Source organism: Oncorhynchus tshawytscha, linkage group LG13 (assembly GCF_018296145.1).
Source record: "Oncorhynchus tshawytscha isolate Ot180627B linkage group LG13, Otsh_v2.0, whole genome shotgun sequence".
Taxonomy (NCBI): Eukaryota; Metazoa; Chordata; class Actinopteri; order Salmoniformes; family Salmonidae; genus Oncorhynchus; species Oncorhynchus tshawytscha.
Genome location: NC_056441.1, coordinates 32,015,580 through 32,035,863, shown reverse-complemented (window position 1 = coordinate 32,035,863; position 20,284 = coordinate 32,015,580). Strand labels below are relative to the sequence as shown.

The following is a 20,284-nucleotide window of genomic DNA, read 5'->3' as shown; positions in this document are numbered from 1 at the left end:
GCCCTTCCCAAACAATAATTAATCACTCATCACCATAGTATGTCTCAAAGCAAAAATTGGCTAGTAAATGCTATACTCATAATGCTACTTATAGAAATACAGTACAGGTAAAAAGAAGAGTGCCTTTTCTCTGGTTAACATGATTCTAGGGTGGAAATCTTGGAAGTCGGATCCAATGTTGTACCTTATTTGTGAGGTGAGCAGAATGGAGAGAGTTTGTTGGTACAGGCAATAAAAAGCATTCAGTGTCAATGTGTTTAAGATACTGAATGAAATGACACAGAACCCCACTGAAGTTTCCTGAGTGTTTAAGTTGATCTACTCTAAGTTCAAGACCCGTATTGACAAAGAGTCTCAGAGACACAGGATCAGTTATGTGTTTCAAATAATAAATCGTAAGATTGTATGGACAGGTAGATCCTAGATCGGCACTCCTTCTCTGAGACTGTGAATCCGGCAAAGAACTGGCTCTCCTGAGTAGGTCCCCAGATACGACCCCTGCTATAGTGTAGGGGAAGTGGTGTAGGCTAGTTTATGGCTAATCATCCCTGTGACGGCCTGCACTCGCCCCTGGCCCAGATCAATAACCTGACTGGTTGAGGAGCTGGAGGTCCTAAACGTGGCTGTCACTCACACAGCTGTGGGGGTAGTGTATTTGTCAAGTGTCATAGCCTACTTCATATTCTGTTGGAGGAAGACTCAGAAGACATATTCTCGAAGAAATTGAAAGATCGATGAAGGTCTGGACCTCAGACGCATCAATGCTATACCATGTGGGTATTATATTGACCATTTAGATAAATGGTAACACTTTCTAGGTTTCAGTATGAGTAGTACCTGGGTATAATGCGATATACACGCATTTGCAGTATATAGGCTATGTTTCCAGTGTTCCAAGTGTGGTTTGATAACATATGAAAATGAGAAAAAAAAATGGTTAGCTGGCTAGTAGACAACTCAAGTGTGATTCATACTTATCATATTACATCGACACTGACCGAATGAACGTGACTGTTTACTACTCATACATGATTTACTACGGCGAGGTTTAATGTGTGTCGTCTCATAAAACTGCACATGCAATAAATGTAACAGTGTATTTAAAATCACTTCTCCAACATCAACGCAACCATGTCACAGCTTTATCTGTCGGGAGGCATGTGAGCCTTTGGATTTAAGACTTCATGGTAGGTCCAGACAGACCGAGACACCTGAGATAAAGAGGCTGAATATCTCAAAATCTATTAGCAGCTTAGATCTCAAACGAAGTTACACCCCTTAAAAGTTCAAGGAAATACTGTGTCAATATAAGAGCAACAAAGGCGGACATCACATGAAGTAATATTAAATAGTGAGCAAAATAAGCGTATTTATTGTCAACAATGAGAGTTTCAATCAAAATGAACAATTAAATAAAGTTAACAATTCTCAATGTCCGACAAAATAATGATAACCAAAACCCAATCAGAGTTCAGTTCAAGATCAAAAAGTCAATTCCAATTGAAAAAACATGTACAATCCCCTTCAAGATGCTAATCTACTCTAAAAGTGCCAACAGGAGAAGATTTTGACACCAAAAAACACAATTGACCATGATTCCTGTGTTAATATGGAAGAATTAAAAATAAACTCTATTTTGTATACTAGTGGTGCGCAGTTAAACAGAAATGTTGACTCAATAGTGCACTTTGTGATAAAAGTACCACATTTGGCACAGAGGTAGACATACACTCCCCTACGTATTTATGTGGACAGTGAAGCTTAAACTTTTAATTTGGCTCTATACTCCAGCATTTTTTATTTGAGATAAAATATTTGATATGAAGCGACAGTACAGAATTTCCCATTTTATTTGAGGGTATGTTTTAAAAACATTTCTGTTTTACCATTTAGTATGTAGTCCCCAAATTTGAAGGTGTCAGAAGTATTTGGGCAAATTAACGTACTGTATGCATGTATTAAAGTAGTCAAACGTTTTGTATTCGGTCCCATATTCCTAGCGCGCATTGACTACATCAAGCGTGTGACTCGACAAACTTATTGGATGCATTTGCAGTTTGCTTTGGTTGTGTTTTTGGATTATGTTGTGCCCAATATAAATGAATAGTAATCATTTTCATAAAAAGAGGATATGTTCTACTTAAAGGTGGAACTTTATGAGATCCCATATACGTCCAGTCATTGCGCAAACGTCAGTTAGAAATGTCTCGCAAAACTACATTGAACTTATTTCAAACTGCACACAGAGACATAAACATGGTATCCATGAGTTAATCTGTCTCTGGGTAAGTAGTAAAAGGGCTATGGCTAATTAACTAAAATATGGCAGTATCTCTAGGGGATGAGCCCCAGAAATCGCTGTGGTGGCCATCTTTGCCAATGCAAACAATGCAGTCGAATCAAGTAGGTACACTGCAAAGCAGTACGGAAATGATAAGATAAACAGAAAAGGTTCAACCTTGCAAGGGTGTTACAACTTTAAACCAGTCAAATACATGTGGGTATGTGCCTAGCACCTCACACTTGTAGCAGTGTCACAGATGATCACTATGTTATGACGCCAAATTAATATTCTATTCTTGTGACACATTTTGTCCATATACAAAAGCCCAGATTTAAGTTGTCCAAATGCTCCATATGAAGACTGTAGTATTGGCCTAGACCGCAGCCAATTTCCTACAGTCTGGTATATGCACAATTCCTTCTCAAGCGAGATATAGTAATATCACAACTTTACTCCATTTATGTTAGACATGTCACAGAGGTGCTATCCAACCCTCCTCATATTGAAAAATACCCCAAAAAGGTAATTGTCATCACTATTTTATCATTTTTAGAAACCTGAAGCCATCAGCAATACTGGCAAATCCAGAATAATTCATATCTATTTTTTTCTCCTAATCATAATTTCAATTTCGTGTTATTTGGAAGTTGTGACTCTGTACGCGGGGAAGTCTGGGCCCTTTCATCCCAGTTGGAGGTTTCATTTGAAAGGAGCGATGCCAGCGTGCGTCTGCCTGTCAATCAATCGGGCGGCTATGAACTTTCAAAGGAAAAGGAGCCTGGATGGCCATCAGAAATAATTTGTTTCGCTCTAGGACGCCCAAGAAGCGCTATTCTGACAGCGCACAATCATATGCAGGTTAATACGGTATCTGTCTTGTTAATCTTTTTCTTTATTAGAACTAACTTTGGTGACATTTAAACATTTTTATTATTGAACTGAAAACTTTTCTAACATTACTCTTGAGGGAAGATGGAAATGAGCTGGGTTTTAATGCAAATAAAGTGATGTGCTTTCTGGGATTTTCTACATTCCGCTGTCTCTATTCATGCACGGAATCCTCAAAAAGTTGGTAATTTGACCATGGTTTTGTCTGCCACTGGAAAGAGAAATTCAACAGCAACTTGTCTGGCCCTAAACTACAGTAACAAACTCCAAAAACACTACTACTCTTTATCTTTGTCCCAGAGCTTTACAGACAACTTATTTGAGGAGAAATAGACATTCTACCATTTCTATTCTCCACACCAGTGGTGGTAGCAGGGAGCCCTTCTACCTAGTGATAAGGCTCTCTCTCTGGGGTGTTGGAGTGGTGGAGTTTTGTTGTGTCTGTGACAGGAACTGGCCTTTAATAAGTGCCCTGCGCTGGGTTGTAATTATGTCTGCTGGGCAGCCCAACATGGGCAATTGATTAATAGGAGGACTGATCCAGACCCTGCACACACACTCCCCCCCCTTTAAACCTGGGGTTGTGGTATGGCTGGGCTTGACTTGCACACACTAAACATACAGGTCTCACACTCACAAAATAAACATTTCACACACCCACATTACAGTAAAACATGTACAGTGGGGCAAAAAAGTATTTAGTCAGCCACCAATTGTGCAAGTTCTCCCACTTAAAAAGATGAGAGAGGCCTGTAATTTTCATCATAGGTACACTTCAACTATGACAGACAAAATTAGATTTTTTTTCTCTCCAGAAAATCACATTGTAGTATTTTTTATGAATTTATTTGCAAATTATGGTGGAAAATAAGTATTTGGTCAATAACAAAAGTTTATCTCAATACTTTGCTATATACCCTTTGTTGGCAATGACAGAGGTCAAACGTTTTCTGTAAGTCTTCACAAGGTTTTCACACACTGTTGCTGGTATTTTGGCCCATTCCTCCATGCAGATCTCCTCTAGAGCAGTGATGTTTTGGGGCTGTTGCTGGGCAACACGGACTTTCAACTCCCTCCAAAGATTTTCTATGGGGTTGAGATCTGGAGACTGGCTAGGCCACTCCAGGACCTTGAAATGCTTCTTACGAAGCCACTCCTTCGTTGCCTGGGCGGTGTGTTTGGGATCATTGTCATGCTGAAAGACCCAGCCACGTTTCATCTTCAATGCCCTTGCTGATGGAAGGAGGTTTTCACTCAAAATCTCACAAAACATGGCCCCATTCATTCTTTCCTTTACATGGATCAGTCGGCCTGGTCCCTTTGCAGAAAAACAGCCCCAAAGCATGATGTTTCCACCCCCATGCTTCACAGTAGGTATGGTGTTCTTTGGATGCAACTCAGCATTCTTTGTCCTCCAAACACGACAAGTTGAGTTTTTACCAAAAAGTTATATTTTGGTTTCATCTGACCATATGACATTCTCCCAATCTTCTTCTGGATCATCCAAATGCTCTCTAGCAAACTTCAGACGGGCCTGGACACGTCTGGCACTGCAGGATTTGAGTTCCTGGCGTCGTAGTGTGTTACTGATGGTAGGCTTTGTTACTTTGGTCCCAGCTCTCTGCAGGTCATTCACTAGGTCCCTCCGTGTGGTTCTGGGATTTTTGCTCACCGTTCTTGTGATCATTTTGACCCCACGGGGTGAGATCTTGTGTGGAGCCCCAGATCGAGGGAGATCATCAGTGGTCTTGTATGTCTTCCATTTCCCACAGTTGATTTCTTCAAACCAAGCTGCTTACCTATTGCAGATTCAATCTTCCCAGCCTGGACAGGTCTACAATTTTGTTTCTGGTGTCCTTTGACAGCTCTTTGGTCTTGGCCATAGTGGAGTTTGGAGTGTGACTGTTTGAGGTTGTGGACAGGTGTCTTTTATACTGATAACAAGTTCAAACAGGTGCCATTAATACAGGTAACGAGTGGAGGACAGAGGAGCCTCTTAAAGAAGAAGTTACAGGTCTGTGAGAGCCAGAAATCTTGCTTGTTTGTAGGTGACCAAATACTTATTTTCCACCATAATTTGCAAATAAATTCATTAAAAATCCTACAATGTGATTTTCTGGATTTTTTTTCTCATTTTGTCTGTCATAGTTGAAGTGTACATATGATGAAAATTACAGGCCTCTCATCTTTTTAAGTGGGAGAACTTGCACAATTGGTGGCTGACTAAATACTTTTTTGCCCCACTGTACTCTCATAGGGATTGTACACTTACACACGCAAGCACATGTCAAGAGCAGTGTTTTATAATTTCACAGCAAACAGAACCACAGAGATCTGCCAAAGTACCATCAAAGGTTCTTTATTACAGGTTTGGCTTTTACAACAATGGCTTAAAATGATTGGTTGTTTCCTATGTTACCATACTAAATATAAAACTTACATTGAGGTCAGCTGACAAGAGAATGTATTCACACAAGGCCGCGGGAAAACTAGGGCGGTATTGCACAAAAACGACGGGAAGTAAGGGCCCGAAACAAGTAGTCGTGCCCGTTTGTCACGGAGCCCAAGAAAGAAAAAAAAACTGCAGCAGCTAATCAGCGTAAACAGAATTTACAATCCCAGATTTAACCAAGAAATGAGCCTGTTAGCTAAACAGCAGAAGTTACTCTTAACAAAACACATCAAGGCTGTTAGAAAACTCCCAGTCAATGTTACCATACTAAAGCAGTTCAGTCCAAAGAAATGGGGGAATTCTGTTCCACCTACTACAACCAGTGGGGGCGCCCTTGCGAGTCCAGTCCAGAGGCTCGTTGTTTCGTGTTCGGGATGAGGGTCGGCTGGTTGCGTGAGGGAGTCGAGACAGCAACTGGCGGGGAAACACAAGAAGCACAATGAGGGGGTATACTGATCACAATGTGGAAACTCACACACTTGAAATAAGCACTTTCCTTTAGCTAGTGCTATTGCGCGAGTTCCCCTCGGTAGTCTGGCTCGGTGATGGCTCTGCCAGCTGTCCCTTATCCTATGCCAGGGCAAATCAGTGGTGGAGTCACAGTCACACGCAAGAAATGTAGAGTGAAAGCGTTGTAGAGTTGTCTTTTTCCCACAGAGTAGGCGAACGGTGGCAAGGGGCAGTAGTCTAGGAGCAGGAGCAGGTCACACCATAGGTAAGTGTTCATTCCCCTTTTCTATAGTTTGGGGGCGGGGGGTGATAGGGATTTTAACAGCTGTCTCTTAGTCAATTTACACTGTGCGAGCAACAAATAGTTCTTGCAAGTCCATTTCACACGTGAGACTGTCAGACGTTAGGTGAATGCAATCATGGTCGATAACACACTTGAGTGAAAGGCACTTGTAAATAGGGGATGATGGCAAAATAAAAAGACATGGTGCTAATATAAATATAAAGGCAGAATGGCAGTCTAGTCTAGCAAGAGAGTCAGTGTCACTTGTGACACACACACATACAGTAAGGGGCTGACGATGGACTGAATCTCCCCTCTCATGTGGAGGCAGTCGACCTGGGACAGAAAAATAGACAAAATTAAATCAAATGTAATTTGTCACATCCCCCGAATACAACAGGTGTAGATCTTACAATGAAACGCTTAAAATAAGTGTTAAAAAAAATAGGTCGAAAAAAAAGTAACAAATCATTTAACAGCAGCAGTAAAATAATAATAACGATGTTATGATTACAGGGGGTACCGTTACAGAGTCAATGTGCGGGGGGCACAGGTTAGTCGAGGTAATTGAGGTAATATGTACATGTAGGTTAAGAGTTAAGGTGACTATGCATAGATAATGAACATAGAGTACTAGCAGTGTAAAAGGAGGGGGGGGACAAAGCAAATAGTCTGTGTAGCTCTTTGATTAGCTGTTCAGGACACTTATGGCTTGGAGGTAGCAGCTGTTAAGATGCCTTTTGGAGCTAGACTAGGTGCTCCGGTTCCACTTGCTGTGTGGTAGCAGAGAGAACAGTCTATGACTAGGGTGGCTGGTACATTGACAATTTTTAGGGCCTTCCTCTGTCACCGTCTGGTATAGAGGTCCTGGATGGCAGGAAGCTTGGCCCCAGTGATGTACTGGGTCGTACGGACTACCCTTTGTAGCGCCTTGCGATTGAAGACCAAGCAGTTGCTTTACCAGGCAGTGAGGCAATCGGTCAGGATGCACTTGATGGTGCAGCTGTAGAACCTTTTGTGGATCTGAGGACCCATGCCAAATGCTTTCAGTCTCCTGAGGTGGAATAGGCTTTGTCGTGCCCTCTTCACAACTGTCTTAGTGTGTGTGGAACATGATAGTTTGTTGATGATGTGGACACCAAGGAACTTGAAGCTCTCAACCTGCTCCACTACAGCCCTGTCAATGAGAATGGGGGCGTGCTCAGTCCTCCTTTTACTGTAGTCCACATTCATCTCCTTTGTCTTGATCACTTTGAGGGAGAGGTTGTTGTACTGGCACCACACCACTCATCGTTGTTGGTGATCAGGCCTAACACTGTTGTGTCATAGGCAAACTTGATGATGGTGTTTGAGTCATGCCTGGCCATGCAGTCATGAGTGAACATGTAGTACAGGAGGGTACTGAGCACACACCCCTGAGGGGCTCCTGTGTTAAGGATCAGCGTGGCAGATGTGTTGTTACCTACCCTTATCACCTGGGGGCGGCCCATCAGGAAGTCCAGGATCCAGTTGCAGAGGGAGGTGTTTTGTCCCAGGGTCCTTAGCTTAGTGATGAACTTTGAGGGTACTATGGTGTTGAACGCTGAGCTGTAGTCAATGAATAGCATTCTCACATACTGTTGAAGTCAGAAGTTACCATACACCTTAGCCAAATACATTTAAACTCGGTTTTTCACCATTCCTAACATTTAATCCTCGTAAAAATGCCCTGTCTTAGGTCAGTTAAGATCACCACTTTATTTTAAGAATGTGAAATGTCAGAATAATAGTAGAGACAATGATTTATTTCAGCTTTTATTTCTTTCATCACATTCCCAGTGGGTCAGAAGTTTACATACACTCAATTAGCATTTGGTAGCATTGCCTTTAAATTGTTTAACTTGGGTCAAATGTTTCGGTTAGCCTTCCACAAGCTTCCCACAATAAGTTAAGTGAATTTTGGCCCATTCCTCCTGACAGAGTTGGTGGAACTGAGTCAGATTTGTAGGCCTCCTTGCTCGCACACGCTTTTTCAGTTCTGACTCATTAACCACTACAGGATTGGTCCCTCCCACGCGATACGGTTGAGCTAACGTGTGCTAATGTGATTAGCATGAGGTTGTAAGTAACAACAAAATTTCCCAGGACATAGACATATCTGATATGGGCAGAAAGCTTACATTCTTGTTAATCTAGCTGCACTGTCCAATTTACAGTAGCTATTCCAGTGAGATGATATCATGCTATTGTTTGAGGAGAGTGCACAGTTATGAACTTGAAAATGTATCAATAAACCAATTTGGCACATTGGGCAGACATGACACAACAGTTTGAACAGAAATGCAATGGTTCATTGGATCAGTCTAAAACGTTGAACATACACTGCTGCCATCTAGTAAACACGATCTAAATTGCCCCTAAACTGGAATAATACATTGTGGCCTTTCTCTTGCATTTCAAAGATGATAAAAAAACATGTTTTTTTCTTTGTATTATCTTTTACCAGACCTAATGTGTTATATTCTCCTACAGTAAATTCACATTTCCACAAACGTCAAAGTGTTTGCTTTCAAATGGTATCAAGAATATGCATATCCTTGCTTCAGGCCCTGAGCTACAGGCAGCTAGATGTGTATGTAATTTTAGGCTATTTTTTTTTTTAAAGGGTCAGATCCTTAAGAGGAAAGTACTCCTCCAGTACGGGGTTAGTAATCGCTGTCCTGATATCTAGACGCTTTTTAAGGTCATAAGAAACGGTGGCAGAAACATTATGTACAAAATAAGTTACAAATAACATGAAAAAACACAATAGCATCGTAAAATCGGGATCGTAAAATGGCAGCCTCCCCTCCGGTGCCATTAGCCTATAACAATTACTCTCCCTTATCACCTTGCCAGGGACAATAAAGCTTCTATAGCCACCATTGGGCATGTAAATGAAGGCAAAAATATTTTTTCTTTTGGAACAACACCACAGTTATCACTGGGCTTTTGTAAGCTGTCAGCACCTTCCTGATGGGTGGATGCTGGTGGAAGGCCTGTTGCTAAGGCGCTAGGCTAGGAGAGTCGTGATAACAGTTATACAATAGCAGAGTGAACGGAAAGTAGCCAGAGGAAGGAGAGAAGCTCGCAATAGCAGTCACTTGGCTGACATAAGAACCATGAAAGCTTTGGCTAGACTAGACGCACATACGCATGACAACACATACACACAAATACACACACATACACACACCGTATAAACAGGTGGCCCCCAAAGTCTCCTTAAACTTTGTACAGTACATAGTGGTAGGACTGGGACATGGGAACCATTATTTTGGAAGAAACAGTACTTAACGCAACACATCTCCAGGAGGCCATAGGGTGAAATAAACTCGGGGTATAAAATTTGTTTAAAAATACCGTCACAAGAAACTGGGTAACTTTTTCTCATTCTGCCAGGCAGCACAACGGTTCTGATGCAAGCTAAATCTCTCTCCGACATGGATGTTATTATGATAATCTATCTAATTAGGGAGAGAAGGGACATTTTAAAAACAGAGGGTTGGGAGGAAGGGAAAGGAACCTAAACTTATGGAACTTATCTCCCCCACTTATCCTCGCACACACACAGACACGCACACACACACACTACAAAAAAAAGTCCTAAGGGAGAGTTGAGGAAGAACGAAAGTCCTCGGAGAATGTCGGCACACAAATGTCTCAGATATGGAAATGCCATAATTGTCGTCCTCATAAAACATGTATAAAACCGTATTTAAGAGCCAGCCTGCATCACTATCTAAGTGTGTGATGCACTTAAAAATATTAATTGGGCCAACAGTGTGTGTCTGTTGGCATCGCTGGGCCTAAAGACAAAGATTAGATTAACGTACGCCTTGATGAATAATAACAATAACAAAAAAAAATAACAGAACTGCCAAAACTGAGCCTTTTTACAATTGGACCAACTCCTGCCCCATAGTTGGGAATGGGACATGCATGAAAAGCTAACTACAGGGACATTTTTGAATTTCAAACCTCTTTCGAATGGATGACAGCATGACACCGGGGAGGTATTTGCATTCATATTCTCTGGGCTGTTGCGTTGCGGTGAGGTCAGTGTTAAGCGGTGCCACTGGATCTACGATTTTAAAACATAACAAACTCACAGGGCATTCGTAACAGGAGATCCGTCGCAAAGTTTCCCCTTTCAAACGTTTCTAGTTCCCGTCGTAGTGCCATCTTTCACCACCGCAAATGACAAACTCTTATGCTGAAGCCGTTCCCACCTCCCCCGAAATAATTAAAACAACTGTAGTAGTGCTGGTGGTAATAGCATCTTCTCCAAAATGCTAACATCAGGTACAGTGTTTTTCATGAGCTAGATACTGCATGCACCATTTTCTAATATATACCACGCACACAGTATACAGGCAGGAAACTGCCCTAGGCCTAGATTGTTTGTAATCTATAATTCATGGCAATGTATTCCAGTAAAAAAAAAAACAGCTAAACGAAATGTACAACAAAATAGAAAACAAAACAGAGGCGTAGAGACAGAACGTAATATAAAACACAGACCCAGGCTAGACCTAGTAGGCTATGTGCAAAAGTGGAGTTGCATGAGAGGTCTGTTGAAAGGACTGTTCGTAGAACTGAATTGTTCTCCAAGTCTGTTCACGTTAATATGATAATAGCGATCACAAAATCATTGTATTCTGATGAATATACAGCATCCCTTTTCACTCTGAATGAAAGATTTCTCATTTTTGCGGGTTCTGCCGTCAGTCTGGTATATTGGCCAAATGCATGACCGTGTCTCTGAAGGACGTCGGCTGGTTAACAAATGACACCCTATTTGTGAAATCAAAACAATATTATTCCACCTGGGTTGATTTAATTGCTGTGATGGACTTTTAAATGAGATTAAAATGAATGCAAGCAGATTAACGGGTACGCTGGTCATGTGACCAGGGGCTGTCTGGATCCCATCTTAGATTTCCCTGCATGCATCAGGAACTTGACAGTAGACTACCAGCTGAGCTCTGCCACACAATGCCCTGGGCAACTCAAATGTTAATTGGGCTGCTAATAAGCTATCTCATTTGCCACAACCTGTAAATATCACTTAGCGTCAACAACCAAAGCGCTAGTGACCACCAAGTCTTACATCCACTGGTGCCCAATGTTACTACTGCTGATTTCTCCTGTGCTTTAGCAGGTCTATTTTGAAAACATAACCAGTTAGTGCTGATTGTCATAGCACACAAGTCAAAAGTGTCAATGTAAACATATGATTCACTAATATTCTTGAATGCAGTTAATAATAAACAACGTTCTGAATTGTAATTTGGCGTGAATTAATACACACACACACACACACACACACACACACACACACATATATATATATATATATATCAGGGAATATGAAAACAGAGATGTGTGGGGGGGTAGATCTCACAATTGCAATTTTTAAAATATTTTATTTAACCTTTATTTTACTAGGCAAGTCAGTTAAGAACAAATTCTTATTTTCAATGACGGCCTAGGAACAGTGGGTTAACTGCCTGTTCAGGGACAGAACGACAGATTTGTACCTTGTCAGCTCGGGGATTTGAACTAGCAACCTTTCGGTTACTAGTCCGCCACTCTAACCACTAGGCTACCCTGCCGCCCAATTAACGGCACTTGGTTGTGCAAAAGATTGCACACGCAATCAGCATTGTCCATGTCATTAGCACAATCGAAAGGTGACATCTCAGTGTTTGGTGCTGTGGAAAGGTAGAGTGGTTGAAACTTGGGTCACTCAGAGGCCAAGAGCATATATGACAGTATTTAAGTGCAGTACTACTTCAATAACGGCATACCAGAACGTAGAATTATTGTTGATCAATCTGAACTGGCAAGGCTCATACTCAGCGATCTGGTGGTGCACTTGTAATTGTACAATAGTAGAGCTCAATTGTGCAGCACACTAAAAAATATTAACTGGCAACCCGAAAGACGTGTCACTATTTTGATATCATTTTAACATTAATGCACTGAAATGGCCTGTCAATGGCTACAACTTGTCATCTTCCTAAGACAACACAGGCCGCTTATGTCTGTGATGTACATGAAGACGTTAAAACGCCTTCCGGATTCCATGAATACATCTCATCGGCATAACATTTCCCATCGGATTTGTATGCTGAATGTTAGACGACCAGAAACCCCTTGTTACATCAAATTCAATCAATCACTCATCACGCGAATGGCCGTATTATGTCTGCTTGCACGCTGTGGCGGTTTCATGTTGATTATGGAGATTGGCGTTAAATCGGCAGAACAATGCGAAGCCCTTTGGTCGTTCCTGAGCATGTCGCTGCTTCATTACTATTGACATGCTGCATTATTTAATGTACTTAAGTGTCTTCACCTCTCTGGGATTGGCAAGTGCCAAATGCACGGTTACTTACTGGTAGGCCATGCATGGGATCACAACAGATAAATCAATCATACGTCCATGTCTCAAAATGAGGTTCAGCCCTTCTTCAACGTTGAACACTGCAGGATTACTAAATAACTAGGCCAAAAGCTAAAGTACATCAGACATATTCCCTAACAATACCAAATTGAATGCTGAAAAACGACAAAATTATACCATTGATATCACTAACTTTAGCGTGGAGAACTCTTTGTATAATGTGCCAACTAGTCCAGCACCACTACACATTATATCTCAGATACATGCGATTCTGTTCTGGGATAGTGCGATAAAATGTCATTTCTCTAATAGGTGTGTGTAAACATCGACTGACGACAACATTTCAAAAAGTGCTGATAGATATGATTGGGAACAAGTGCGACCGTAAAAGACGTCCCCTGTCAGCTTGAAGCCGGTACACCTTGCTGTGCACTCACTCAGGCACCGAAGACTAACCATTCTTTTATCACCGGGGCTAAAGCACTATACAGTCACGCGAGAGGGATTCTCGGAGGGGAAAAGAACTGCTACAGTGGCCACAAAGTTTTTCAATTTCACCGCCAATTTCCTGGGTAATTACTGGCGCTTTCTGATGGGCTTTTTATGACAGCGACCCCCCCCCCCCTCCTGCTGCGACCCTCTCTCCAGGCTGAGCTCCAGGAGGATGGGAGGACTGTCGGATCCCACCGCTGCCACCAATTCCCACCTCCCTAAGTGAACCTTGTCTTTCCCATCAACCCCTGTGGCGCCTCCCCAAAGGAATGGAGGACGATCAATGAGCCGGTAGTCTCTCTGCGCTGCATCGGCGGCTAGTTGGACAGGTATCTAACCTGGGGGACAGATGCTTGATTTGTCCAGACAGAGGTTGTGTTCTGATGGGGAAGGTGTGCGTCTGTTGGGTTTACATCAGGGAAGTAGAGAGGAGAACGTAGACGGGTGAGTAGGACGGTCCGTGGATCTAAGGAGGACTAAATGAAAATATGGGATGTGATCGGTATTCCGTGCCTAAGGTCAATACCCCAAATACAATTGAGAGACATAGAGACTTCTTCCTCTTCTCTTCCATCTCCTCTTCGTTGTGATCACGACAGCCCAGAGTTATTCCTGACCACATGACCTGACCAGGAAAAAAAGTACAGACTTTGCTGACAAAATGAGTGGATGGGTTTCAACGCTATCCCTTTCCACCACTACATCCTTTCATACCAGCGGTCAGGATGGGAAGGAGGCGAGGTTAGGAAACTATTCAGGCCTACTGGCGGGCACGGTCTCGATGACATTCTGTCTGAAGAGGTCACCCAGGAAGCAAATCTCCCGAGAGATTGACAGGCGGCAAACAGATGAGCCCACGGGCCAAGGGTCACAGATCATTAAAAGCGATCTATCAAGGCTTTCAGGATGACTAATTACCCCGAATCAAATGTTTCCGTGTAAATATGTCAAATGGGAATGAAATTAGCACTGTGGTTTATTGACTGTGATAAAAATCGGAAAAGCACCACTGAACATAATTACATACTTGTCAGAGCCATAAAAATTAGCTTTATTGTCAATGGAATGGTTTTGTACAACTTCATTTTCAGTTCGACATCTTCCAGATGGGGCCCGCTTTCTGCACTTGAGCAGTTTTTATGCAGATCCGGGGGTGTTTTCTCCCCCCTCCACTCCTCCATTCCCATGCATCTGGCTGCTGGATGACGGGAGGAAAGGGGGAGGAAGGGGGAGGAGGAGTGGTGTCTGGGGATGAGCTGAGGGCTACATTAGCTACTGTCAGGAGGGAGATGTTTTACTGAACCCATGATAACAGTAGCCCCACAGTGATCCTAAAGAGCCGCAGACTCAAAACTGGGGAAGTCTGAAAGAAGTTTAAAGGTAAGAGCGGGCGGGTAAAGTGACTCTGTCATCAAATGGACACGGAAAACCGGAGAGGGCCTTGTTGTCACGTACTGTGAATCGCGTACTGTGAATCGCGTACTGTGAATCGCGTACTGTGAATCGCGTACTGTGAATCGCGTACTGTGAATCGCGTACTGTGAATCGCGTACTGTGAATCGCGTACTGTGAATCGCGTACTGTGAATCGCGTACTGTGAATCGCAGCTACAGTGAGTGTTTACGAACACACGCAGAAATCAATCTCTCAGACATGCACACATGCAGTACAGTACCCTCGTGGGCACACAGTAGAGAGAAGGCAATAAGTAGTAGGGTATACAATGAGGTTGAACTTTCTGTGTGATGCTGTACGCAGTGAAGTGACACTGCATAATCCACACGACTGTGTAATCTAAGCAGCACGGCGTCTAATAGATTACTATTATAATACACACAATGTAATAGTGTAAAGCATCTATTTATGGTAGTGCCACGCTATAGTTTTCTATTTATTTGAGCATTGCGGTACAATATGAAGGAATGGTATTGTAATTAGGCCCACAATAGCTGGTTGTAAGAATCGAGCGGGCGTCTTTGAATCATTGTCATTGCCTGCCGCACACGCTCACAGCTGCCTCGCTGAAGCATGCATGGCATGTCATCCGGCTGCACTAACAGTTTTAGCGCCATCATTTATTTACGTTTTAATTACTATTTGTCGCCATTGTCCCGCACTCCCCCGTACTCCGTCATCATACCAATTATCACATCATCTTGATTTCCACTCATATCACATTTAGATCAAGTCGATAATGCATCCACCCGCTCTCACTAAATAATTAAGATAACAACTTGAACGAGAAGGGAACTGATTTATATTTAAAACAGACAACTATGCTTAATGGCAGCCTTCACTTATTGCTCGGGGAAAGTCGACTTGATACGCAGAGACCGTCTCTCTCTTTACAAGCACTCATTATCTCTCTCTCTCTCTCTCTACACCCACTCATATTATATCTCTCTCTCTACACCCACTCATATTATATCGCTCCCTCTTTACATCCACTCATATTATATAGCTCTCTCTACACCCACTCATATTATATATCTCTCTCTACACCCACTCATTATATCTCTCTCTCTACACCCACTCATATTATATCTCTCTCTTTACACCCACTCATATTATGTCTCTCTCTCTACACCCACTCATATTATCTCTCTCTCTCTACACCCACTCATATTATCTCTCTCTCTCTCTTTACACCCACTCATATTATACCTCTCTCTCTACACCCATTCATATTATATATCTCTCTAAACACCCACTCATACAATATCTCTATCTCTTTACACCCACTCATACAATATCTCTCTCTCTCTCTCTACACCCACTCATATTATCTCTCTCTCTACACCCACTCATATTATCTCTCTCTCTCTCTCTACACCCACTCAAATTATCTCTCTCTCTCTCTCTTTATACCCACTCATATTATATATATCTCATTACACCCACTTATATTATGTCTCTCTCTCTTTACACCCACTCATATTATGTCTCTCTCTCTTTACACCCACTGATATTATACCTCTCTCTCTTTACACCCACTCATATTATATCTCTCTTTCTACACCCACTCATATTATATCTCTCTCTACACCCACTCATATTATATCTCTCACTCTACACACACTCATATTATGTCTCTCTCTTTCCACACCCACTCATATTATACCTCTCTCTCTCTGCACCCACTCATATAATATCTCTCTCTCTCTACACCCACTCACATTATATCTCTCTCTCTACACACACTCATTTTATCTCTCTCTCTCTCTCTACACCCACTCATATTATACATCTCTCTCTTTAAACCCACTCATATTATGTCTCTCTCTCTCTACACCCACTCAAATTATATCTCTCTCTCTTTACACCCACTCATATAATCTCTCTCTCTCTACACCCACTCAAATTATATCTCTCTCTCTTTACACACACTCATATTATATCTCTCTCTCTCTACACCCACTTATATTATATATCTCTCTCTTTACCCCCACTCATATTATATATCTCTCTCTCTCTACACCCACTCATATTATATCTCTCTCTTTACACCCACTCATATTATGTCTCTCTCTCTCCACACACTCATATTATATCTCTCTACACCCACTCATATTATCTCTCTCTCTCTACACCCACTCATATTATCTCTCTCTCTCTCTCTTTACACCCACTCATATTATCTCTCTCTCTCTCTTTACACCCACTCATATTATACCTCTCTCTCTACACCCACTCATATTATATATCTCTCTAAACACCCACTCATATTATATCTCTCTCTCTTTACACCCACTCATATTATATCTCTATCTCTTTTCACCCACTCATATTATATCTCTCTCTCTTTACACCCACTCATACAATATCTCTCTCTCTCTCTCTTTACACCCACTCAAATTATCTCTCTCTCTCTCTCTTTACACCCACTCAAATTATCTCTCTCTCTCTCTTTATACCCACTCATATTATATATCTCTCTCTCTCTACACCCACTCATATTGCATCTCTCTCTTCACACTCACACATATTATCTCTCTCTCTCTCTACACCCACTCATATTATATATATATATATATATATATATATATATATCTCATTACACCCACTCATATTATGTCTCTCTCTCTTTACACTCACTCATATTATGTCTCTCTCTCTCTTTACACCCACTGATATTATACCTCTCTCTCTTTACACCCACTCATATTATCTCTCTTTTTACACCCACTCATATTATATATCTCTCTCTTCACACCCACTCATATTATATCTCTCTCTCTACACACACTCATATTATGTCTCTCTCTTTCCTCACCCACTCATATTATAACTCTCTCTCTCTGCACCTACTCATATTATACCTCTCTCTCTCGACACCCACTCATATTATACCTCTCTCTCTTTACTCATATAATATCTCTCTCTCTCTACACCCACTCATATTATATCTCTCTCTCTACACACACTCATATTCTCTCTCTCTCTCTTTACACCCACTCATATTATGTCTCTCTCTCTCTCTTCACCCACTCATATTATATCTCTCTCTACACACACTCATATTATCTTTCTCTCTCTTTACACCCACTCATATTATGTCTCTCTCTCTCTCTCTCTTCACCCACTCATATAATATCTCTCTCTCTCTACACCCACTCATATTATCTCTCTCTCTTTACACCCACTCAAATTATATCTCTCTCTCTGTACACCTACTCATAATATCTCTCACTCTCTCTCTACACCCACTCAAATTATATATCTCTCTCTTTACACCCACTCATATAATATCTCTCTCTCTTTACCCCCACTCATTTAATATCTCTCTCTCTCTTTACCCCCACTCATATTATATCTCTCTCTCTTTACACCCATTCATATTATATCTCGCTCTCTTTACACCCACTCATATTATATATATCTCTCTCTTTACACCCACTCATATTATATCTCTCTCTCTTTACCCCCACTCATATTATATATGTCTCTCTACACACACTCATAATATCTCTCTCTCTTTACCCCCACTCATTAAATATCTCTCTCTCTTTACCCCCACTCATATAATATCTCTCTCTTTACACCCATTCATATTATATATCGCTCTCTTTACACCCACTCATATTATATATCTCTCTCTCTTTACCCCCACTCATTAAATATCTCTCTCTCTTTACCCCCACTCATATAATATCTCTCTCTTTACACCCATTCATATTATATATCGCTCTCTTTACACCCACTCATATTATATATCTCTCTCTCTTTACACCCACTCATATTATATCTCTCTCTCTCTCTTTACCCCCACTCATATTATATATCTCTCTACACACACTCATAATATCTCTCTCTCTTTACACCCACTCATAATATCTCTCTCTCTCTCTTTACACCCACTCATAATATATCTCTCTCTCTTTACACCCACTCATATTATCTCTCTCGCTTTACACCCACCCATATTATCTCTCTCTCTTTACACCCACTCATATTATGTCTCTCTCTCTCTCTCTCTCTGTACACCCACTCATAATATATCTCTCTCTCTTTACACCCACTCAAATTATATCTCTCTCTCTTTACCCCCACTCATTTAATTAATATCTCTCTCTCTTTACACCCACTCATATTATATCTCTCTCTCTTTACACCCACTCATATTATGGCTCTCTCTCTCTTCACACACTCATATTATATCTCTCTCTCTTTACACCCACTCATATTATGCTCTCTCTCTCTCTCTCTCTCTCTGTACACCCACTCATAATCTATCTCTCTCTCTTTACACCCACTCAAATTATATCTCTCTCTTTACACCCACTCATATAATATCTCTCTCTCTTTACCCCCACTCATTTAATTAATATCTCTCTCTTTACACCCACTCATATTATATCTCTCTCTCTTTACACCCACTCATATTATGGCTCTCTCTCTCTTCACACACTCATATTATATCTCTCTCTTTACACCCACTCATAATATCTCTCTCTCTCTTTACACCCACTCATAATCTCTCTCTCTCTCTCTTTACACCCACTCATATAATCTCTCTCTCTTAACACCCACTCATATTATATCTGTCTCTCTTTACCCCCACTCATATTATATCTCTCTCTTTACACCTACTCATATTATGTCTGTCTCTCTCTTTATACCCACTCATAATATATATCTCTCTCTCTCTCTTTACACCCACTCATATTATATCTCTCTCTCCTTACCCCCACTCAAATAATATCTCTCTCTCTTTACACCCACTCATATAATATCTCTCTCTCTTTACCCCCACTCATTTAATTAATATCTCTCTCTCTTTACACCCACTCATATTATATCTCTCTCTCTTTACACCCACTCATATTATGGCTCTCTCTCTCTTCACACACTCATATTATATCTCTCTCTCTTTACACCCACTCATATTATGTCTCTCTCTCTCTCTCTCTCTGTACACCCACTCATAATCTATCTCTCTCTCTTTACACCCACTCAAATTATATCTCTCTCTCTTTACACCCACTCATATAATATCTCTCTCTCTTTACCCCCACTCATTTAATTAATATCTCTCTCTCTTTACACCCACTCATATTATATCTCTCTCTCTCTTTACACCCACTCATATTATGGCTCTCTCTCTCTTCACACACTCATATTATATCTCTCTCTCTTTACACCCACTCATAATATCTCTCTCTCTCTCTTTACACCCACTCATAATCTCTCTCTCTCTCTCTCTCTCTTTACACCCACTCATATAATCTCTCTCTCTTAACACCCACTCATATTATATCTGTCTCTCTTTACCCCCACTCATATTATATCTCTCTCTTTACACCTACTCATATAATGTCTGTCTCTCTCTTTACACCCACTCATAATATATATCTCTCTCTCTCTCTTTACACCCACTCATATTATATCTCTCTCTCCTTACCCCCACTCAAATAATATCTCTCTCTCTTTACCCCCACTCATATTATATCTCTCTCTCTCTTTACACTCACTCATATTATATCTCTCTCTCTTTACACTCACTCA

General features: G+C 41.2%; 1 long non-coding RNA gene across 1 annotated transcript in view; it reads right to left on the bottom strand.

The window, feature by feature from the left end:
* Nucleotides 1-5,527: 5,527 nt before the first annotated feature.
* LOC121838996 overlaps nucleotides 5,528-20,284 on the bottom strand; it is a 126,847-nt gene continuing 112,090 nt past the window's right edge. The window contains exon 3 of the long non-coding RNA XR_006078523.1: nucleotides 5,528-6,038. This is a non-coding gene — a long non-coding RNA (uncharacterized LOC121838996). The remainder of the gene's footprint in view (nucleotides 6,039-20,284) is intronic.